This window comes from Orbicella faveolata, unplaced genomic scaffold, assembly GCF_042242905.1.
Source record: "Orbicella faveolata isolate gen_17 unplaced genomic scaffold, um_ofav_v1 contig_26, whole genome shotgun sequence".
NCBI lineage: Eukaryota > Metazoa > Cnidaria > Anthozoa > Scleractinia > Merulinidae > Orbicella > Orbicella faveolata.
This window is the reverse complement of record NW_028301554.1, coordinates 20,939,682-20,964,224: the sequence shown is the minus strand read 5'-3', so window position 1 is coordinate 20,964,224 and position 24,543 is coordinate 20,939,682. Positions and strand designations below refer to the sequence as shown.

The 24,543-nt window shown below is 41.9% G+C and overlaps 1 pseudogene across 1 annotated transcript; it reads left to right on the top strand.

Annotated features, from left to right (window-relative positions):
• The first annotated feature begins 1,300 nt into the window (after positions 1-1,300).
• LOC110069557 (uncharacterized) lies at positions 1,301-24,290 on the top strand (annotated as a pseudogene). The gene is made up of 25 exons (XR_016209244.1): positions 1,301-1,409; positions 2,030-2,068; positions 4,668-4,822; positions 5,403-5,642; positions 7,572-7,724; positions 7,810-7,946; positions 8,074-8,132; positions 8,445-8,724; positions 8,868-9,036; positions 9,203-9,310; positions 9,672-10,120; positions 10,526-10,629; positions 10,893-11,206; positions 11,642-11,991; positions 12,294-12,476; positions 13,235-13,301; positions 13,524-17,207; positions 17,428-18,128; positions 18,672-19,067; positions 19,618-19,847; positions 20,421-20,574; positions 20,947-21,298; positions 22,004-22,207; positions 22,995-23,320; positions 23,908-24,290. The product of XR_016209244.1 is annotated as an uncharacterized LOC110069557 (transcript).
• The last annotated feature ends 253 nt before the right edge of the window (positions 24,291-24,543 follow it).

Below are 24,543 nucleotides of genomic sequence, written 5' to 3'. Positions count from 1 at the left end.
GAACTTGAGTATTCTCGAATTTATTAGGGCTTTTTTGTCCATTTCCCGAAAACCTTAGGTCTTATAGCCTTTCCGAAAATGATAGCTGACCTTTTTTCGGTACCCAAAACGACATTTTCAACAGTCCGAAAACAACAGACATTAAATTTCTCATATCACGAAAGTTCGAGGTGCCAATTCTCTCAAGAAAATCAGAGGGGATTAAAGGCCTTCCGAACAGATAATTTACCGAAACGATCCGTTGGGTGCCCCTGAAGTGAATCAAAAAACTGTACACACTCCTGGCTCGCGCTGCACTGGAGGTTAGGTGTATATTGCACAATATTTGGGGGTTTTTTCCCTGTCTATTTTTAACTCGTGGCCGCAAGCACGAGCAATGTCATGTTGTTGACAGCTTTGACGTTCTCCGACAAATTTCAGAGTCTAAAACTGTCTTCTCTATTTCAAATCAGTAGTGTTTGTTCGTTGAGGAAAAAAAAGGCTGACGAAAACTGTTCAAATTTAGGGTTTTAACAATTTAAACGCTTTTCACCGCGTGAGCGAATAAAGATTGTTGATTGTTGTTGAAAGCTTGCAGAGGGATACGTGCGCGCAATTTGAAACGATTACACTGAGGTGGACGAGGAAAGGGGGGGGGGCTGCACATCCACCTTCATAAAGAAACAAACCATTTACTAAAGCCTCTGAATACGGAGAACGTATTTTAAGCAGAATATTCACACGCGATAGCACAGGTGTTGAAAATATTGTTCAGGTAACAAGTTTATGTTTGATTGTCTGGAAAGACGTTTCCTTGACTCCTTTAAGAACTTACAGATGCGTAGCATCCTCCCCCCGGATCTTAATCCCAGGGGTGTTTATAACTGACCGAGACCGGAAGTAATCAACAGAGATTGTTAGTTTTTTTTTTTTTTTGATCTGCACGGCGTGATAGCCGCGTTGAATCCTCCTTGCTCCGACTGGTTTTTAACAAAGTGCAAGCCTAATCATCGATCAATCAATCACTCAAAGTTATTATCGCTCGTCTAATTCAATAATAGATGAACTGTACACTTCACAAAATGCTGTATGTGGAATTTGAATTTTACTCACCAAACGCGAATCCCAAAATAATTGCATCGAAATTGTACACAGAAATCTTGTTTGAACTCGTCTACAGTTTAAGGTCAGAGGCTCATCATATTCATGTGATTGCATTGGGTGTTAAATTAAGAGACCCATGCGGGTTTCCTTATCTTAAGATGATGGTATATTGTTACACAAGCGGTGTTGTTTGACGCTATCATGTCAATATAAATACTCCGTAATTTCCAAAGCTGCATCAGTAGCTCCCAACAGTAGCTCCAACACATAACTGTGCAAGATGAGAGTACTGATAGCTTGCCTGCTCATAGGCGGAGTGCTAGCTGGTAAGGAAAACTTTATCAGGTGTTTTGCTTCTGAGGGATTTTTTTGTTTTTTACCAATGCCCTGTTTGTATGCACTCTATTATGTATTTGGTCGATCTTAACTACGCGAGAGTCTTGTCGCATTCAATGCTTTGCGTAGCTGCAAGGACGTTTTGGAACTGTGAAACATCTAGGTTATGTGCGCTTGAGAATTTGTAGCTACCTGTCCAGTTCTGGATCGTGCCTGGGGACTCCGTTTGTTTTCCCTTTCTAGGATTCTAGGCTTCCAAGAAGCAAAAAAAAATTGTCCATCTTGTGGCGTCGTAGATTATCGTTTTCTCGTTGTTCTGTCAGCTGGCATTCTTCTGCATTCTCTGTACGCAACAAGAAGCCCCGGCCGTTTTTCCGCCTTCTTCGAAGGGTATTTTTTTTTTTTAGACGGCGTCAGATTTAGTATTTTCCGTCAGGGAAAAACCTTTCCTAACAATTGAAACCCTATATGTCTGCAAGTCGGGCAGCTAGCATCACACCCTCACGCACAAAAAAAGTTCAGCATTTCTTCACTGCCGGTAACTGGGGTTCGTTTTGTTTGTTCTGTTGTTTGTTTTGTTCTAACACTCATGTTATCTGTTTCCTTGCAGTTCCTGTCAAAAGAAGCGTAGATGACTTCTGCGAAACAGGTACAAATTTTAACCTACAGATTCCAAAACCCTGCAGTGATATCACATGACAATTTTTTTTTAGATCACTCTGGATTAGAGTTTTTTTTTTTGCTACTATCGCCACGGTATCAGGCAGGAGTTGCCTTTTTTGTGCAAAATAAAAGATACGTGACGCAGCGTCCAAAGTGATGATATTCAATTAATTAACTAAACTGAGGAATTTGCATTCTATGAGAAACCAGTTATCTTGGAGAAACTATTTTATTCGACACTGCATTGTGGATGTATGACATTTATTCATTAGAATTTGCAAATGATTTGAGGTTGAGGAAAGATACTTAAGTCTAGTTAAAGATGCCTAATAATTGCGGTTTTCTTCACAAACAGCTATTGTTTCTATTGTCCAAAAATCCCACTAAATGCTATTGTTCTGTATGAAAGGGAATTTGATTACAATGATAATATTTCCCTGAATTCCTCCACAAAGAAAATGGACATTTCAAGACGTACGTCTTTCCTTATAGTTACAAATTCAACGGCAAAAACTGGTTAGCCCTCGGATGTGTCAAGAGGGTATTTTGTCGCTTATGTCCGTCGAGTCACCTCGATCAGAAAATTGGACATCTTCCCAGAGATTATTTGACCTCCTCCGTTGACATTTTATGCAATGTAGATATTCAGATATCATGAGCGCGTGAACAGGTTCCAATACACATATAATGTGCCCATGATACATAATCTTAGTTCTCTCCTTACGTCCTAAAATACCCCAATGACATGACATGTCCCACGCCTTTGATAACTGAGATTTCCGCTTCATCACAAAGAAGAGTTTTTCTTTGGGTGGAATTTGACGTCAAACACCTGCTCCGTGTGTGTGGCGAACATGGGTTTCACGTGGGAAGTGGGTTTCACGTGGAAAATGGGTTTCACGTGCAAAACCGGGTCTCTGTACTCGAGAGCCTTCTGACAAACAGGTTTGAACTTGTTTTCTCAAGGCGGAAAGGATAAAAAGCCTTATTATGTTTATGAAATCGCTAAAGATCAAACCAATACGTTGCAGTTAAAGCACTGCCAAACACGAGTGCAAAAGAAGTCACAAATCTTGACGAGTATTTACATTCTCAATCTTTGGTACATGCACATGTCCATGCATTCAGGGTCACAGGTGGGATTAGTCACAAAAGCAAAAAAATTCAAAGAAATCAATCTCATTCTAGTCTTCACTAGTACCTATACCTACTGGGTACGGCTCATAGTTCATGTCACAAAATTCACGCCAGTTTATTGCATAACGGATCCTCATCTTTTCTTTTTGTAATTATTTTTAAAAACACATCCATTTGAAAGATTGTGGTGGTGCCTCCATCCTGTTTCTTATAGCTTCCACCACAAAGTCAGAGCTACGTTGTTGAATGTCAATCTTTGCTAAAAGCCCAAGAAAACATTAATGCACCGGAATGTCCACAAAGATCACATTTGCGTGGGAGTGAAAAACTTCGCGAAACGGGAATCGGTTTACCATCTAGAAAATCCTTTGACATCTGTTTAAAAGGTCAAGAACACAGGTTGTGTAAGCATGTACAAGATAAGTAGGTACGCATGCAAACGGACTGATTTGTTTTCAAGAGAGATCCATGACAAAGTCAAGAATACTCCCAAGGACACGCACTCGCATACAGAGATGTAAAAATAAGCGAAACTAAAAGAAAGAAATGAAAAAGAAGGGACCACTGCTACCTCTTTGTTTTGTTTTGTGTTATTTTTCGTGGGAATGTTGACACATTCGTGATTTATAGGTAATCAAAGCAAACGTGCGTTTGCGTCATTGTTCTAAACGACTTTGTCCTACTAGAAAGAAAACAGATCATTTTTTTCGTGCCAAAATCCGTTCGTGATCAGTTTGCAAACCTTTCACCCGTTACTACTGTTTGATAACAGAGAAACCCAACCCAACCCCACAAGTCTGACGGTTTTGTACTTTCCTGAGAAAAGCGAGTCGGTTCGTAGAGTTTTTGCTCTGAAGTCAGGTGGAGTGCGTCATGATATTTGGCAAATCAGTCAGCTCTTTTGAACAATAACCTTCGCAGCAAAGACTTGACAGGATTGGATTTTTGGATTTCTTGGCGATTTGGGGAAAACTATTAAAAATCGAAGTGTATTGTCCTACAAAGCTTCACTTTATGACCATGCTCGTGCCTCTATTTTGACGTTGCAGACCTTTCCCTGTTATTAGCAATATTGCCCCTTACCTCCCCCAGTAAAACCACCTTAAAAATCGTCAGAAAGTTGTGTAAGGTCGGGTGCAGTTTTGCTTGATCTGGGATTATGGCCGTGATTTCTAAGTATCCATTTAACACGAACCCCGGGTCACAAAGCACTCAACATGGTGGTCTTTGGTTTGATGAATAGCCGCCAAATTTCAATCTGTGTTATTATTACTACTATTATTCATCGGAGCGATGTAAAACGTATGGCAGAAAAGAAATGCTGTATAATGGCTGTAGCCAGTGGTTATATTTCATTCTTCAGTATTACAACTGATTTATGGATCACATTTTTGCAAATGATCCGTGATGCAGATTCTATACTGACGTGACATGCCTGCTTGTACCAGGTCCCACCCGTTTCAAGCCTAACACAAGGTACACATACCGCTATGTTGCCACCAGCGTGACTGGTGTGAACGGAACCACCAATCAAACCACTGGACTTCGGCTCGAAGCTAAATGTGAGATCGAGGGCGTGGGAGAGTGCCAGAATCTTCTCAGGGTTTGTGTTTTATTTGTACTTTGTATTCTCCCATATTTAGCTTGGATGTTGCTCACATCCTGCGTCTACTTCTCTTCGCAGTAATAGGAGAATAGCTTTAAGATGTTCAATTTTAAGTTTAATCAGACTTAAAACTTGAACTTTCCAAACAAGAATTAAGCCTTTAGTCCTTGCGTTATGCATGCGATTTAGGTCTGTAAATAGAATCCTCGTGGACTGATCTGTTTCTTTTGGTGCACAATGTAGATCTAACGTTTACTACTATTGATAAAACCCTAGTGCCTGTCCATTATAACTGAGCAATACTTTTATGTGGTGCTTTTAAATCATGCTTCTATAATAAATCTCATGTTCAAATCTCTGGATCATGTCATGTTTAAATCTCTGGGTAAAACCATACTGACCCATTCCGAAATGAAACCTGCAGAGCAGAACTTCCCTTTAAAATTTGAGAGATGCTAAGTCGACGAACAACATATTTGTAATATCACCAATGGACATTAATACAGCAATAAAGGGAAAAGGAATTGGTATATCGAGCTTATGAAGAAAAGGGTTTTCATTGTGTCATATTTTTCAGGTAACAAATGTGCGACTCTTCGAAGTCACACCCGACAGGAAATTCAAGCCCTCTCCCAACGAGGAGAGCTTCAAGGCCGCCATCGAGGCTGATCACTTGTTCTTTACAGAAAACAATGGCGCTTTTGTCAGGGTATCTCCTGTCAAGACAGAACCTGTGTACGTCACCAACATCAAACGTGGTATTTTGAGCGCTCTGCAGCTGCAGTTCACTGAGGAACCTTTGATCGTCCTTCCAGAGGTATGCAGTTGTCTAACTGTGTAGTTCCAAAAATATGACTGAGGTTTAATTTCTCTTAAGGTCTAACGTCTCTTAATATCAATACATCGATAAGCAGTCAGTTGATGAGAACCAGGTGAATCATCAACTGTTCAGAGAAAATTCTTAGTAGCTCAGTCATTTCTTAAGTGATCGTATAATTCTAGAAAAGTCAACAGTAGTATTTTACGTTACAACGCCGTCCAATTTTTCTTGCTCTCACTTAGGGTTTGCTTCAACTGAACTTTGTACTTTTCGAATTTTGCTTTAGCTGCATTCTAAAATTGCCTTTGTTAGATAAAGTATTAATTTTAGATTGAACATGCAAGCTGCTCTTCTTAAAACAAAGAACAAAGAAATAAAGATTTCTTTGTTCGATGTACATTTGCTTATACTGCCACCGAACTTTGTACCTGTGCCACGGACGCTTCTTTCAAGGGGCGGTTCTCCCTGCTGTCAGTCACTTGGTGTAACAAAGAAATCGCTGTAGTAAGCAAATTTTTTAATTAAGAAACTCAAACTCTGAAAATAATATTCCAAGCACCTTTTGTTACCGCACGTGGGCGTATATACTTCCTAGCAAAATAACTTGTACTTTGTACCGAGGAAAAACAAATAACGCCCCATTCACACTACGCCGGAGGAATTTGAAAAAAGAGGTTTGACTGAAAATGCATCAAATGTTTTCCGTCCACACTACGCCGGAGAGATTCGAAAACGCAACAATCACCGGTCATTTTGGTATGTGTTTGAGGAAGACTGCGGCGGGGAAATCACATCATTATCGTGATAACATCGTTTTGGAAAAGCTCCGTTTTCGCAAAGTCGGAGTTTCGAAATTCCTCCGGTTTGAAGGGCATTTTCGAAAAGCCCCGTTTTTGTGACGGATTAGTGTGGAAGGTAGGCCTAACCGTAGAAATAAAGCGGCGTTTTCAAATTTCTCCTCCGACGTAGTGGACGCCGCTTGAGAACAACGTATAAGCAGGCAGTATTGAAGAGGTTTTCTGATTACATCTTCGATTAACAACGAGTGCAGAATATACGGTAAACTCCTGCTGGACCAACTTTTGTCTCATCCTTGCGGCCCGTGAGAAGACCATTGAAGTAGATCCTCGCGTACCAAGAAATCGTGACGAATTTCCGTTCCCGCAAAGCCAAGCATGGCAGTGCTCCCCAGAGTTAGATTCTCCGAGTTTTCAGAACGTTCCCCGCTCAGTTTAGTTCCAGTGTGCGTTGACCCAAAACGATTTGATTTAGTTTGATGCAAAAAAACGAGCAGATGGACGCGTGGTTTCTTATTTTGCATTTTTGGTCCACGACTCAGGATATTTTTGATTGCTTGTGATATTGGGTCAGTTTCTATATACTAGACTGGACGTTTTTGTGGCTAACGGTCTGTTTGCACTTGACTGATAGCTAACTTCATTCAAAAGAACCAAATGACCAAAGCAAACAAAAAACATAAATGAACGCGCAGGTTTTTCTCGTTTCTTTGGGCATGCCAGATCGACCATCTTATAAACAAAGAAACAAACACGCATGCGAACTTCCTCGTCTTTTGGCCACAGGAAGTATGCCGCGTTGAACGTCTTGCGGATCAATCAAAGAAAAATGGAGCGTGCGCGTTTTTTCGTTTCTTGGACATGCCAGGTAGATCGTCTTGTAAAGCAATGTAAGACGTGAGCGTGCGGGTTTCCCCGTTTTTAGGCATACCTGGTTCCAGCGAGCAAATTAGCGGCTAGCCTCCCATGTACAGACGCTCTTTTCGCTCGTCACGCAATCTTCCTCCCCAAAGATTGCATGACGAGCCCAAAGAACGTCTGAATAGGCGGCTAATTAGTGGGCGACCTCTTTGTCTTTAAACAAATAGTAAAACGAGCGTACGTTTGTCCTTTTTTTCTTACTTCCTAGGTTGACGTGTCAGGAAACTGTTCGTCAGAATACAGGATCTTGAAAGATAAGGAGTCTGAGACCGAGATTATCAAAACTAGGAACCTCTCCAATTGCACTAAGCGGTCACACAACATCACCAAGCTGAACCCAGTCATGTATGGCTCGAACTCGGTAAGGACAATTTCAGTTCATGTCAGTACGTTTGAAGTGACACAATAAAGCATAGCTTGAACAAGTATCTTATTACTTTTTCCAGACGGTGCAGGGTCTTTTCAACTCAACAAGTTTCTGTCGGTACATGGTGGAAAATCACGTCAAGACCGTTGAATGTAACGAAACACACCTGTTACGGCCATTCAGCTTTAACGGAGCTGGTGTGACAACCAATGTCACGTAAGTACCTATTTACACATGTAGCGCGTGACTTGTCGTCCTATAATGTCGCTTAGTATACGATCCTGAGGGTAGAATAAATTTATGTTCAGGAAGGTGAAATCTCTTTTGTTATTTCTTTCCACAGTTTGAATTTGACGTTGGAGTCGACTCAGAGGCTTCGTTTCCCTGACTACGAATCTAGAGGTAACGTAGTTGTTTTTCAATCATGCAAACTAAAGGATGTAAAATCTCCAAGCATAGCCCATCATCTATTCGAATAAATTCGCAGCGGGAGAGCAGTCAAATGCCTAGTTTTTTTACAATCCCTTTTGGCTTTGCTATATTTCATTCGAGGTCCTGCACAGTTTTGAACATTTTTGAAATCGATTGCAACATTTCTATAATGGTTAACGACTATTTCTTGTATAACAGAATCTCCTCAAATAGTATTGTCCGCCAAGTAGAGAAGAATAATCGGAAATATCTTTTCGTTAATTTTATTCTTTCATCCAACAGAGACACGAAAGTCCAACTTGTTGTACGAGCACATTGCTCCAGAAAACAGTGAACCAGTTTTCGAGAGCACTTCTCAGAATGCAGAAGCCATTCTTGAAGAGTTGATCACAGCTCTGCCTATCAACGAGACCAAACCAATCACTGCAGTTAAATTTACCAGCCTCGTGTTTTCGATCCGAAAGCTTGACGTGAAAGCACTGAGGGACATCTGGACTCGATTTTACAACTGCGATGAAGAAGAAGACAACGAGTTCACAGACAAACAGTGCAAGAAATCACAGTGAGTGGTAGATAGATGTATAAAAAGCAACTGTAAAAGGGACTTTTGCACTCGAGAATCCTACTGTTGACGTCTAAAAGTGGCTGCAACCTCGTTCCCAAGGTCGTTTTGTCTTAATATAATTCCATCTTCTTTTCATTCAGGGCGTATGTGCTTGATGCTTTCACCCAGTGTGGTTCCACTCCATGCATGAGGTACATCATTGAAGCCATCAGGGACTACGACCAAGTAAAACCTGAGCACTTGACCTACCTGCTGACTGGGATGAGTTCTGTACAAAATCCATCACCGTACCTCTTCGCAGAAGTGATTGTAAGTGGCCATTTTCCTTTAAACTGGTTTTCAGACCGACTTACTCGTGTATGTGGCTTTAGCTAGGCAGTAGACACTCAGCAGAAGTCATTAGACGACAGTACCCAAAGCGGTTTACTTTTGAAGAAAACATTACCTTAATCTGACATCAAAGGTTATCTTACAGGACCTGCTGCAACAGAAGGAAAATCTGCCCAAGACCACGCTGCTGTCCCTTGGAACTATGATCAGGAAGTACTGCCAACTTGTACCAGAAGAGTGCTTGAGGGAATCTGTAAGTTTATTGAAGGAAATTTCTCAAAAAAACCACGAATTCTCACGTGCTGTCAAAGACATTATTGAGATGATTCTCCAATAACTAAAAAAAAAAACCACAATTACTACCAACGACAAAAGTATCATTGAACTGGAAAATTAGGGTCGTAACTTTCTCATGGCCTTTGCCTTTATTATGATACTTTTAGGTGGTGAAATTCTGTCCACAGTTAACCAGCAAATTGAGTTTGATTATTGTTGAAAGGGTTTTTGGCGATTCTTTTAATGAAAGGATCGTTACTTTCAGCTTTGAAGGTTAACTGGTTACTCCAGCAGTGGAATTTATTAACCATTGTTTCATTACATGGGGTTCGATTTAGGAATCTGAGGTGATGGATGCAGTGGATTACCTGGAAAAACAACTTCCAAAACACTGTGACGCCACCCCGTCAACAGTAGATGACGTCATTATTACGCTGAAGGCCATTGGTAATGCAGGACGCATGCGCTCGAAAGGAACAGAGCTCGTGAAATGTTCACAAGGCGCCAATTACCTCAATGTCTCCGTGGTTGCCATAGAGACCATTCGACGCTTCGCTTATTGCCCGGACACATGGAAGTCTTTGAAGAGGGAGGTGTTTGGTGACTTTGGAATAGACCCCGAGTTGAGGCTGCAGGCGTACCTTGCCTTGATGAAGTACCCCAGTGAACAGACAGTCAGATACGTTGCAGAGGTGCTGGATGACGAAATCAACACACAAGTTGGCGCTTTTGTTAGTACACATCTGAAGCAAATGAACGACTCCGTGGAACCCACACACGGAAAGATGTAAGTTGTTTCTGGGCACGAAATAAAGATTGTTGTTGTTGTTTCTCGTAATTTAATTTTCCCAGCGTATCTCTTTGTAGCGTTATGGCCCGGTCAGGACGAATAGAATAAGAAAAGTAAACATAGACTCATTGATTCTTGATTCGAATGTCTTGTTTATGTTCCACGCCAAAGTCGCGTTTATGTCATACCTCATATAAAGATATGACTTTTTCAATAGTTTTAACTTTAGTGATATTTCCCGTAGATGAGCTAGGTGGATTCTTTACCAGTTTCTTTTCGAAAACGATGAGGATAGCAGTTAACTATCGACCATTAAGTGTGTAATTTTGCCATCTCAGAATAGTGGAAAATGTTAACTAATTTGGAATTAAAAATTGCTTTTCGCAAATGCTTTTGTATCAGGTTGAGTGAGATAATAAAGAAGGCTCTTAAAGAGAGAGACAGTCCTTTGCGTGAATTCAACACAACCTACAAGTCACGCTTCATGCAGAAAAGTTATATCAATGGTAAGCACTTACCACACTGGATGGTGCAATGTACTGTGGAGTATTTAAGACCTTTTTCAGCTCTGTGGTTTGTACAAACGTTGTTAACAGAAAGCTAAGACCGAGATTCAGTGCCTCAATGATAAACTGACACCTTTCGTTTCAACACACTGACTCACTTAGAACTTACTGGTTAAATGACAGACTGATGTAGATCGTTGATCACCTACTGAGTCTTCTCACCTAATCTCGATCATTTTGTTGTAAAAATATATCTTCTCCAGAGGAAAACAATCTCGGCTTCAGCACCGAAAGTCACGTCATCTACCACCCAGAGAGCCTTCTCCCGCGAAGTGCTGAGCTGAACATGACTCTTGATTTGTGGGGTGGAGCTTTCCCAGTGGTCGAGACAAGCACGCGTTTTGAGGGCCTGGAGATTATCTGGGAGAAGCTTTTTGGACACAAAGGGTACTTCCCTGACAACCACATCCGGGGACTCATAGACACGCCAATGATGAAGAAGAGTGAAAACGACCCCAGGGAAGTGGAAAAGAGATATGCCGACAATCTGGTCGACATGGAAACTCTTGATAGCAAGGTAACATTGACAATCCTTAAAGTTTTGTCAGAATAGAAAACGCGAAGCGTATGTAGTTTGAAGTCATTTCAAGATTGCATCATTACAGCTAGTGAGACTATCTGCATTTGAGGGCTCATTCAAAGTTGGCGCATCTTGAAATACCTAGGCCTAAATTTTTCCATCTCGTCTGACAGTTTTGTAATTCGTTTCACTTTTCCTGAATCACTACTATCCTTTTTCCTCTTTGGTATGTTATGTTATCTTGGTGCTTTTATACCTAAATAGACGAAGTTTGAAGTTTCCTTCGACTCGATCTTTTGAGTGTGGAAAAGTTAATTTTATACTCTTAGGAGTGTGAGCAAAATCATCTTTCTTTATTTAAGAACAGTTCTGTCTTCCGAGATTAAGTAAAGTTTCCTGGCCTAAACCACGTTTACTTTATTTGCCTCACAGGTAAACCTCCGTACAATGACACCCAGCGGTTTTCTGTCTCTGAAACTCTTTGGCAACGATTTTGACCTGTTCACCTTGAAAGACCTGGAGTGGCTGGAAGAGGATGATATCCCCCTGGCCGACCTCATTGAGTTGCTGCGAATGCTGTCACGAGGAGTTGACAAAACTTTCACAAAGAGTGTCCTTTTCCTGGAAGAGACATACGTCATCCCAACCTGCCTTGGACTGCCACTGAACCTGAGTATCAACGGCACGTCTGTCACCAGTGTGAACGTGCAGGGAAAAGCAGACCTGTTGAACCTTTTCTGGGGCATTAAAAAAGCTGTCATTAAGGGAACTGTAAAACCAAGGTAACGACATAGACATTGCTGCTAATACTGTTTAGTTTTTGTCGTTGGCATTTCCCTAACACACAAGAACTGGAAACAGCGCTTTCCAGAGATTAGCTGTGAATATCTCGGGGCTTGGAAGCAGCAGTTTCGTAATTGGAACTTATATTCAGTTGAAGTGTGTATTATGTTTGTAACATTCACATCGACCCAAGAACATGTTCTAGTTGGAGCTAATCAGTGACTTGATGATTTTTAAAACTCTTTTGTCTTTCGTTGACTTGGTGCTTTAATTATTATTTTTTTGCTTGTTTACTCTCTAGCGCTGCCATTGTGCTTTCTGGTAAGGTCACCTTAGACGCCTTCCACTTCTCATCAGGCGTGCTGCTGAATGGTTCTATCTCCACTTCTACTGAACTGCAAGGCAACGTGACCTACAACGAAGAACAGGGACTGAAGTCACATATCAATGTCACTGAGAAGCCACAAGAGATCTTGAACATCACGTAAGACATCACACATTCTTCCTGTTTCCACTGTGATTTTCTGCCATCCTCTAGCCTGTACTTATTTGCAGTTGTTATTGGGTCAGTCACGCAACTATGACCAATCATTGCATGAAGCATAGCTCAAGTAAAGCGTCAAATCACATGAAGCTACGGAAAATCGTTAATTTTTGAAAGCACCAAGTTTGTGAGGGTTCGAGGACAGTTCAATAATAGGGAGCTTAAGCAAACCACGACGACGACGGCAACGTGAACGTCACAAAACAAAAGGTTTAATTAGCACAACAATGGCTGTGCACGTGCGTTGTAAATCGTTGTACATTTCTCTGCCGTCCTCTGCAAAACACCAACGTGAAATGACCAAGTTCTGCGTCGTCTACGGAACATGGACGACGACGGCTAATGTTTCGTACTTCCATTTGGAATTGAACGCCGTCGTTGCATATTTAGCTTAAGCACGTTTTTAGAGCCATTGGCGTACCCAACAGATCTAGACAATCGCGAATTTCGAGGGTAAAATATAAATTCATTTTTTACTAGTCGTCGTCCTCGGTGTGGTCTTCGTCGTTGCTTAAGCTCCCAAACATCAGGGATGTCTCGCGACTTATCCACTGGCACGGGACAAAGTCCCTGATCACAACATGTAACTGTCCTAACGTTACTGATTCTTCAATACTTATGGCATGCATTCGTAATTCTGTATTGATAATCTTGAGAGAAATAAGAAATTGATCACTCGTTGATTTATCCCATTACAGGACTTCCCTTTTCCATCATATGAACAACGTAAAGATCCCGATCCGTGGACTGGAACATCGTAACACGGTATGAGATTTTTCTTTCTTGCAGCATTTTGTGCATAAATTTCTGTTTTTTTAGTAAATAGTCGAGTTGTAGGATGAATTGAGGTGAAGTGAGGGTAAGTTATCTAGCTGTTACGGCATATGCGTTCTAGAGGCACACGCGGCGAAAAAGATTTAAAGGCTAACTGTAGTTCTCAGTGACAACCCATCTGTTTTTCCTCATCGCTTCCTCTTTTCATTTTAGACTGGAATCTGCAGCATGGATATCTTTAACAGTACCAAGCTCATCGGCCTTAACCTTTGTTCAAACATCTCCATACCAGTGGCCTGGAACAACAAAACCGCTCCATTCTTCCCGCTTACCGGCCCAGCCAACTTCTCCATATACTTAAACAAGACCGATCCACTGCTGACCAACTTTAAGCTGGAAGCCAACTTCACCAAGCCGGACAAGAACACGAACAAGACGGTCATTGCTATTTGTACACCTGGAGCATCCTTTAAGCGGGAGTATTTCTTCAACGTCACAGTTAACCATACAGAAGAGGTGTATCGCTGGAATGCCAGCATTGGTGCAAATCAAGAGAACGCTACCACGATTGACTTAATCCACGTCCCCCTCTCCAAGGCTGTCAATATCACTGAATGTGACGAAAAATCTCACCGCGTTCTACTTCCACCGCACGTGCCACATGACCCACAAGATCAAGTACGGGCTTGCTTTGAATGCCACACTTTTCAACAGGTCGCTCTACCATACTTTCTTCTTGATGAATGACACACACCAGTGGTATCTGGAGACCAACACGACCGTAAAAAACACCACAGAGAGCAGTCCCATTTCTGTTTTGTACCTCAACACAGCGCTGAACCTTAACGCGAACACAACAGGCAACATGACCCTGAACATCACACACCGTCCATTGAACCTCACATTGCACCTTCAAGGCCTGCATAACATGACTGATGGCAGTACGAACGTGACCTGGAATGTAAGTTGCCCTGCCTGGAGCACCCCAATCTTGAACAACAACATGACCATCAATGTTACCTACATCAATGCCACCAACGGATACAAGACCCAGGTAAACGTGTCCAGCAATGGGACTCAGATGTTGTCGTGCTACAAGGAGTTCGTGAACTCCACCAACATGAACATGACAGTTTTCTACTGCAAAGCCACGACCTTTAACAAGACATCCTCGCTGAATATGACTCTGACGAACACAACTCAGGGTATCAAGATTTGCCATGTGAACATCACCCACCAGAACAGGTCGATCACCTTGAATACCACGTGGATGTACAATCCCGAAATCAGAAACGTCAGCTTGAACATCACGTATCTGAACCATTCGATCGTCCTCTTAGGTTCTTTGAAGAACTTCACCCTTGAGAAAGGAATCTGTTTGAACAGCACTTACTTCAACGGCACCCACTCAAACGTCACCTTTCTAGCGACGTGCTTAAGCTATGTGAACGCAACGGAAAGGAAATCCTTGATCTTTAACATCACAAGTGTAAACACAACTGCAATGGTCAATACAACATGGTTTGCGTACTCCACGGCTAGAGGAATCCTGGTTAACTGCACTTACCACAACAGGACAATTTTCAACATGACGGCCACCTACTCTAACACCACAACCACCAAGAATCTTCATTTTAATTTCTCGATGGGTAACTGGAGTGCAGAGCTGAATCACACGTACTTCTCCACTGAGATGCTACCTGACGTCGACCAAATTCGCAGCATCAACATCACGCATAGGATCAAGAACGGCACCACCGTCATGTTGAATAGCACTTACATATTTACCTTCTTTAACACCACCACCAAGAAAGATATTGTGCTCAACCTCACGTTCACCAACCGAACCTATGGAGCTCAAGTGTCCATGTTAAACAAGACCACTTCGGAAGGGCTGCATCACATCGTTAAGATGATTGGCTACACCCCTAACAGGACCGTCAGTTGGATCGGTATCTTGAAGAATACAACCAAGATGTTCAACCTCACATCCCTTGTGCGGTACCAACCAGAGAAGATCCTGAATCACACGGTCGTGTGGAACAAAGAGATAAATCATGTCAATGTCTCCATCGACATCCTTCCAAACATTACAGTTAGCCTGAACTGCTCTGGAACCTTCAACACCAGTATCAATGCGACTGCTAATGTAACAGTTTACAACCACACTCTTCTATGGGATGGATTTGCCAGCAACATGAGCGTAGTGTCGAACCTGACATTATGGAACCGAACCATCGAATTTGTAACCAGAACGTGCAACGTGTCCCATAGTGCGTTCTTCAACCTGAGTACGTGGCACCACTACAACAAAACAGCATTCAACGGCTCCGTCGCTTGGTATATCAACGCCACAGAGAGGATTTCTTACTTCAATGTCTCTTCGCAGAACGTGACGTGGACCCTGAAGATTTTCTCGGACAACGAGACGCACATTAACAACACGATCTACAGGATTAATGGCAGTGAGATCTATACTGAATGGAGCAGGGAGGTAAGAGCTGAGGACACCATTTACGACTTCCTAAACATGACATCCGTCAGGAATGGCTGGAAGGAATTGAATAACTGCACCTTCAACATCCCAAGCAAACTAGCCAACATCACTCTTAACGTGACATTGGGCGGCGTGAACATGACCAAATTCCGAACACACTTCAAATACGTGCTGAGAAACGTCACTCAAGAGATGCTTGTGTGGAACTACACCACGGAGAATGTCACTGAAAATCTCTTCAATCTCACCATGCATCTTTTAAACGTTACTTCCCGCAGCATCCCTAACGTCACTGCAAATTATCTCAGGTACTTCCACGGCAAGAGCAACAAACTGGACGCCAAGCTCTTCTACTACAACTTGGCGTATGCCGTTTACGACGTGAGGTTGAGCAATGTTACCTTGAAAAACATCACGGAAGAGATGATCGTGATTCTGCAGAACTTTACCGACCACGTAAATACCACAGCCGTTCTTGGAAACATCACGAATATCATCAGAAACATGACTTGGTACAACCAAACTTATGAAGCGTTTATTTTTAATTTGACTGAGTGGGGAAGAAACGCTACTTGCAACTTCACTGCCTGGTTGAACAGAACAGTCAGCGAGATTGGAAACTGGACAATCGCCAACAAGACTGTAAACTATCACCTGAAGACATACCTACCGGAAGTTCACAATCTCACCCTAGAGTTGTTAAATGGCACTGTCAACTTTACAGATACTCTGAAGAACGTCAGCTTGGTGTTGAGAAATTTCACCCACAACGTTACTGAGTATATCCTGAACGTCACACATCCCGTGCTTTATAACATAAGCAGGGAAATACTTGTGAACATTACAGGCTATATTAACGGCTCTTCATTCCTTGGAGGAGTCGCGTACCCGGTCTGGCAGAACTTTACCGAAGCACTCAATATTAGCGTATTTAACTTCACTTACGAGCTCTTCCACAATTGGACCATCTGCAACTCATCTTTGGAATGGTTCCTTCCATCGCTTCGCTATCCAGTGAACATCACCTTGTCCTTCCACAACTTAACTTCCAACACAACCTTGTATCAAGCCATTGAAGGCCTGTTGAACAAAACCCTCGAGATGTACAATGCAACAATACGGTCCCCAGCGTGTGGTATGAACAGAACTCACGAGTGGCTGGTGAATGTCACTGACTTCGCTGTTATGCTTGTCAACGACACTGTCAATGTCTTAAACGTGACAAGCAACAAGACTACACAAGAGATTATAGAGCTCTACATCAACCGCACTCACAATATGACCATTCAGGTTTGGAACATGACGGTACAACTACTGACCTTAACCAACTTCAGCAAACCACTGAATGAGACGTGGGAGCTATTGAATTTCACAACGCATTACAACAACTGGACTCACTGGTAAGGCTGGTAATTAGGCGCTGAAGTGTTATGAAATTTTATTTTTTCCCTGTAAACAAGACTAAAAAGAATATTCAACTAACTTTGTTTTGGCCGTTCGGTCTCAAATGTGATTTTAATCTTGAACGCTTGAACACATTTCATTTAAGCATTTTAAAAACGTTTTAAGATTAAATCATTTGCTAATTTCTTTTTGTTGTTGTTATTGTTCTCCTAACAGCATGCCATGGACTCGTCCTGCTCTGAAGAACTGGAACTCGACAATGTTCCAAGTCATCAGCGTTATGCGAAACAACAGCTGGCAAAACTACACACGGTACTACTTCCCACGACTGGTCCAAACCGTCGCTGAACCAATAGAAACAACCATCTATGTCATGACGTGGTACCTTACTACGTACCCATACAACACAACCGTGACCGAGCAGATGATGAACAGCAGCTTCGCGTGCCCGCTAGCTCTGCGAAAGAACTACACGAAGTTTTTCTATCAGTTCGCCCATAGTTACATGAACATGACGGGCTCCACGCTGAATGTGACACGAAACATGACAGAACTGTTCCTCAACAGCACTTACAACTTGACCATGACTGCTGTCAACATCACTGCAAACTTTACCCGCGTCATCTACAACCTCACATTTGTGGTGGTCAACACGACAGCCAGCTTTGTCAACGGCTCACTGGTCAACGAGACGATTCACCACAATGCCCATCTTCCCAAATACTTCTACTTCAATATGATGAATTTCACGATGAACATCACTGACCACGCCTTGAACTACACCATGTGCATGCTGAATCAAACCGTTCACGAGTATCTGAACAGAACTCTCTCGCCGGTATTCACCACATGGAAGACCCTGAAGGCGCTGAGTGAGCTGAAACCTGAAGATATTGTGGAGATGCTTCAACCAAAGAGTAAGTCATAGTAGGGAAAAAGAGTATAACTTCAAGTCAGTCCCCATGTTCCCTTTCGCTTCTTTTCCAATCATTTCTCTTGTCCTATAGGTCGCTTATTTACTTTCATAAGTGCAGCAGCAAAACGAAATGTTTTAAAAGCATTGGTATTAAGCATTCGCGACGAAAAAGTATGTGACGTATTGATGAATGTTGCTAAGTGTTTCCTCTCCCTAGATAATTTATATACAGGTTATGCAGGCACGAATTTGTACAAAAAAACACTCACTTTTTCTGGCAACTGTTGTCTGGTGGTTAGTTAGTTGAGGCCGGTAAAGTGATAACCACAACCAAGGGCTGTTTTTGAAGAGAGGATCGGATATGAAACAACTCCAGTTTCATTAACAGGTTTTCAGTAAACTTTAGAAAAACAGTTTGAAAGCAGCGCAACTAGAATTCGTATTTGAAAGCAGCGCAACGACAAGTCGTTTGTTTTCTCGCCCAACTTATCCAAATAAGTCAACACATTACTTCCTAACTTACGCCGTCCTTCTCTTTCCCTAGATGACACTGCCATGATATTCGGCAAGCATTTTTACACTTTTGACAAACGCTACTTCCAATTCCCTGGATTAAAGAAACCTGAGTGTGAGTACCTTGTGACACGTGACTTCAAGGACGGAAACTTTACGGTCATTTCCGCTTCTGAGTCTCTCATTATCACTACTAATGATGCTGTGGTGAAGATCTACCGTGATGGCAAGGTCAAGTTGGAGGATCTCCTTAGCCCGGGGGGCAAGCTGTTTGAAGAACTTCCAGTGCAGTTTAGGAACACGACTGTAGTCCGAGATGGGCCTTATATTAACTTGACCAATGACTTTGGCTTCTCTGTGGAATGTGACATGGAGCACTTCATCTGCAGCCATGTTGTCTCTGGCTTCTATCACAACAGAACGGCTGGTACGTAGAATGAATTGTTCTCGCTATTAGATTTTACTGGTTTGAATGGGGTAGTGTAACTCTAGCACAGAGTGTAGTTCACGTATAGCATCTATTCACACTCAAGTCTTCCTCTTCCAACAATGCAGCAATAATGAAGGCAGCGTGACCTAGTGGTTAGGGCGCTGGAGGTTCCTCTCTGCCACTAGATGTTGTGTTTGGTTGTCCCAAGTTCAACTCCTTCACGCTTTGTAAATAGCCAACTGATCATCCTCCCCCCAGTTTGGATTTGTAACCAGTTTCTGTTCAATTTTCAATATTTGTTTGCTTGTTTCAGTGTTCCCAAGTAGTAAAGTAGTGCTAAACTCTTCGACGCTTAGATAAAATGATTTATTTATTTATTTATTTATTTATTTATTTATTTATTTATTTTATACATAAATTCTACGTTCTGCAAGAGCAGGGCAATCTTTGATAATAAACTGCTGATGAATAGCTCCCCTTTCTTTTCTCGCTCATCAACGCTACTATTGAAACAACTAAAAAAACTGGACTCTTCTTTTTGCTTCAGGGCTCCTTGGCACTAATAATGGTGAACCAAGCGATGACTGGCTGTCGCCAACTGGCAAGAACCGAACTAAGTTGTCTGACTTCGTCAACTCCTGGCTTGTACGCGGTGACTGCAAGGTGGCGCCTGAGAATGAAGTAGAAGTGCCTTGTAATAGGGCGGAGTTACAGGGCAAACGATGTGATGAGCTTTTCTTCCAGAAGACCTCGCCACTCAGCAGATGCTTCTCTAAGGTATTGTAGTCGTTGTTTTCTCTCTTAAATATTTCCTTTGGCCTTATCGGATTGGCGACAGTAGTTCGAATGGCGACGTTCTCAAAATTCTCTGGACCATCTCCCACTAGCTACGATTGCACCTCTGGATACATTTATCTCAGGATTTTTAAAGATGTTCGGGTTTTTCTCGTCTTGGTTCTTATTCCGAGACCATTTGCCTTGCGTACTACTGAAATTTAGCGTTGTAGTAGGATCCAAAGATCCCTATAAACTCGAGTGGTTTGGAATCACTTCTAACTGCAACGTCGATCAGATAACAACCCAATTATGTTTCTTAAAGGAGCTCAGTTAATTAAGATAGAAGAACACCAAAGAGATAATATTGAACCATAAAGGAACAAGGATAGTTAAGGATGGAGAAGATTGACACGGATTACAAACGACGACTTGAAAAATTTAGGCTAACCTTTTCAAGATGCATAAACCGTGGCGTTGCTCCTTAACCCTTCACATATCTATCGCTAAACCTTGTAGACATTTATTACGTCGAGTTCGAATTCCTCGCCTCACCTTTTTTTTAACATTGTTTAGGTCAATCCACTTGATTTCATGGCTGCATGCGAGGCTGATTACGAAGACTGCGACATTTCTGCTCCAGTGAAGACTTTGCATTGCAACGTGACTGCAGCATACGTCAGGGAATGCAAGCGTCACGGAATTGAGATGCCTCTACCAGACGAGTGCTGTGAGTGTCATGACTTTTCTCATAACATGTTGGATTAGAACTCTGAGAGAGTTGGCAAAACAAACAAACAAACAAAAACAAAACAAAACAAAAAACAAATATGTCAAAGTAAAAATTAATTATCTGGGACTTCATGATATATCTTTACTTAAGAGTCGCTTAACTTTTGCATCGTTCTTGAAGTGATCTGGGACAATGAACCCTGTCAGAGGACGAAACCTGAACATTACTGACCGGTAGTCTGATACCAAGCATGGTTCATCAACAAAATTCGATAGTTGACGATTCAATATTCTTGGCCTTGTATCGATATTGTAGAGAGAGTTTAGAATTAGAGCTGGCTTACTTTTCTTGTTTTATTTACATCCACAGCATCCTGTGATGTCGAAGAGGTTATACATGAGAAGAACTCCACGTGGAAAGAACTAAAGCCTCCTCGCAAGGTGGATGTTGTTTTCGTGTGTAGCGAAGGAGAAAAAATGGAGTCCGTCGCCAAATTATTAGTGCCTGAAAAGACGTCCAAAGGCTATTTGCCTGGATTTGTCCAACTTCTTGACGAAGAGCTGAAGAGGCTTGGCATTTTACCGCAGTTTGGTCTGGTAGGGTTCAGCGGTAAAGCGCCAGTGCACAAGCCTGGTCACGTCCACACGATCAAGGGAAGGTTCTTAAGTGACGCGAAGGACTTCAGCCCTGAAGTCATCGAAAACATGGAATTCGCCGAAAGGTGTGAATTTGTTATTGTCTTTTTTTTTCGGAGGGGGGTGAGGGGAGGAGGGGGGAAGGGTAGCTTTTTAAAACAAAATGCAAATATAAACCCCTCAGCCTCCCTTTTGTTCCCTTTGTAAAATACAAGAGCGAACAAAAGAATATACAGCTTTCACAAACTGTGTTAGTTTTGCAAGTATGTCGGTCAAGACAAATCCCGTAGTTTTCTTCCTTTTTCTCTGTTGTTTGTAGGGCGAAATTGGATGGTTGTTATCCTTGTTAATTAAAGGAATTAAGTGAAAGGTCACATCGTTTAGATTGTAATATGAGTGACTGACTCAAAGGCATTTTATTTTCAATTTTGGGCTGCTAGGTAAAAGTGGTTTTTCTCGCTGTCCTAGCTGACTTGTCGTTTCTGTCATCCCAATTACAATACCTTGCTTCTCTAAATGTCTTCTAATGTCTTATACCCGGAGATTATTATATAACGCAATCGACTGACAAACACTATTCACTTGACTCTGAAGATGACTTCCGCTCAGGTTGTCGAAACGTCAGTCACCATCAACAGCAGTTCTTTTCAGAACTACCCTCACCCGGACGATCACGCTAGACGAACTACTGATACTCCTGGGTTCAAACCATTTACGAAGAATATCGCATAGTTGACGGTGATTTTCTTTCGTAGCTGACTTTTCGTTGTTTCCATATTTTCAATCTACAGCAAAAAAGATCTCGACTTCCAGGAAAGTGACGGCTATCTTGGTTTGATGAAGGCAGCGGAGTATCCCTTCAGGCCTGCTGCCAGCAAACTCATCATCCTCGTCACGGACAGCGTCCGTGTCAGTCACAGTAGCTTGACCAATGAAACAGTCGCCAACGCTCTTAAGAACATTAGTGCCAGGCTTGTGGTCATCGGGGACTTCCCGTAAGTATGAATTTGCGGTACACCTCTACTTTAATTGCTGTTCTAAGAATCTCCCAGATATACCGGCTGTCCTGACAGACTAGTTTCTAATCAAAGAAGAAAGAATGAATGAAACCTAAGGGAGCTCAGTCACGGTATTTTAAGTAGGTAAAGTCTGCGTACGAGCCAAGTGGCCCATCAGGCCGGAGCTTATCCCGGTTTCTGTAGCATGAAGCGACTAGGAGTATTTCTACTACCCCCTGGATGGGATGCTAGTCCATCGCAAGGTTACCCCCAGCATTAAGTTCGCCGGTACCCATTTATACCCCTGGGTGGAGAGAGGCACTGTGAGAGTAAAGTGTCTTGCCCAAGAGCACAACACAATGTCCCCGGCCAGGGCTCGAACCCGAACCGCTCGATCCGGAGACGAGCGCACTAACCATGGGGCCACCGCGTCTCCCAAAATTACCTTTACATTGAAGGAAACCTGAAAATAGTAGTTTACTAACTAAAGATAGGAAAACAGCAAAGAGATTATAATGAACCATGAAGGAACAAGGATGGTTAACGATGGAAAAGATTAACACGGATAACAAACGACCAACTTGAAAAATTTGGGCTAAACTTTTCAAGATGCGCAAATCGTGACATCATTTAACAAGTGAAACGCGAAACAGGCGGACAGAAAAATCGCCCATGAAATTATCAGTCAATCCGTTAATTAGTAAGGAACAAATTTTATTTCAAATTGTTAATGTCACCTAGATCAAAATAGTCTGATTTGCTTTTATCCCACTGTTTGCTCTAGCTTCAAAAAGGCGATTGCGGTAGACACTTTCGATTACTTATACCGCAAGAAAGGAGTGTTCAAGGTCACCAAATGGTCCGACAAACTTCCAGAATATGACGAATACGCTCAAGTCGTCGCCAAGACACGGGGAGTCGCCATCAACCTGAAGACGTTTGAGTTCCCGAGACCCGATGCCAACATCTGGCAAACAATGCGGGTGTTTGAGACCATTCGTAAACAAGTAGAGGAAGACATCGACAAGTGCAAACAGTGCACATGTGTCAGTAATGAGGTTGGAAAAGGAAAGACCGTCTGCAAGACAGTTTCTTGCTAGAAAACCAAACGTAAGTGAAACTTTATTGTGTTTCATCATAAGATGCCATTCAGGGAAAAGATTGAGCGCTTAAAGGGGCTCAGTCCCTGTATTTTGAGGCTACGTACAAAATTACCTTTAAATTGAAGGAAACCTGAAAATAATAGTCTACTAAGATAGAAAAACACTAAAGAGATAGTAATAAACCGTGAAGAAACAAGGATGGTTAAAGATGGGGAAGATTAACACGGATTACAAACAACTTACTTGAACAATCTACAGGCTAAACTTTTAACAAGGTGCGCAAACCTTGGCGTAGCTCCTTCTTGTGTTGTAGCTGAGGGAACTTAGAAGAGACCATGTGATACTGACTCTTTTGCAACTCGATGTTGCGGAAATTATTGTTTATTGCAAAGTTTCGCCATTGACGTAAGAGTTCGTAGAACACCAAAATGAAGACACGGTAAAAAAAAAAAAGTGTCTTAAAGGCGTGCCTGCGAGATAATAACTTCCTTTCGCTCTCTTGATGATTGGATATTACAGTTTTTATCTAAAAACCTACTTGTATCGTGTAATTTACAGGGTGATTTCTTACTTTTATTCTTTTCTTATTTTCAGGTCTGACGAATACAAACCGTCCTCGGATATCATACGCACCTCAATTAATCGAATATAGCGAATGCGTTTAGTTAGAGCAGAATAAAGTTACCACCATTTATTGTTTTCACTTTTTTTATTCAAGATATTGCAACTCTTGCTTTCTCTGTTAGTAGTTGTTAAATTTTATGCGTTGTTACATTTTAAAGGTTTTTTTTGTTTTTCTCGCCTCTTTTATTTTCATTTTGCGCTGTTGCTCATGTAACCATATCTTTTTACTGGCATTCATAAAAATATCATAGCATATTTACAGAGGGAGTAGACTTGCATTCCGCGTGTAGCTTGTGGATCAAGGGATTTTATCTCTCTACGCTGGCATTAAAGTTCATTTGAAGCATTTAAAACATGGTGTTTTTTATTAGCCTGTTTATTTTGTAAAGATTTCAGTCCTTGCTTCTTCTATTACCTCCTCTCCTCTTCTCCTCATGATTAGACGGTGTTCGATGCCCTTCCACCTGCCTTTCTAGTCTCCCAGCCGGACCAAACGACGCCAAACCCTTATCAGTTGTCCAGTCAGCCCATCTCCCTAGTGTATAAGGCCATGCGAGCAAGGCTGCGCAAGTGCAGTTACCAATTGACTCCAGCCATTACGTTCTG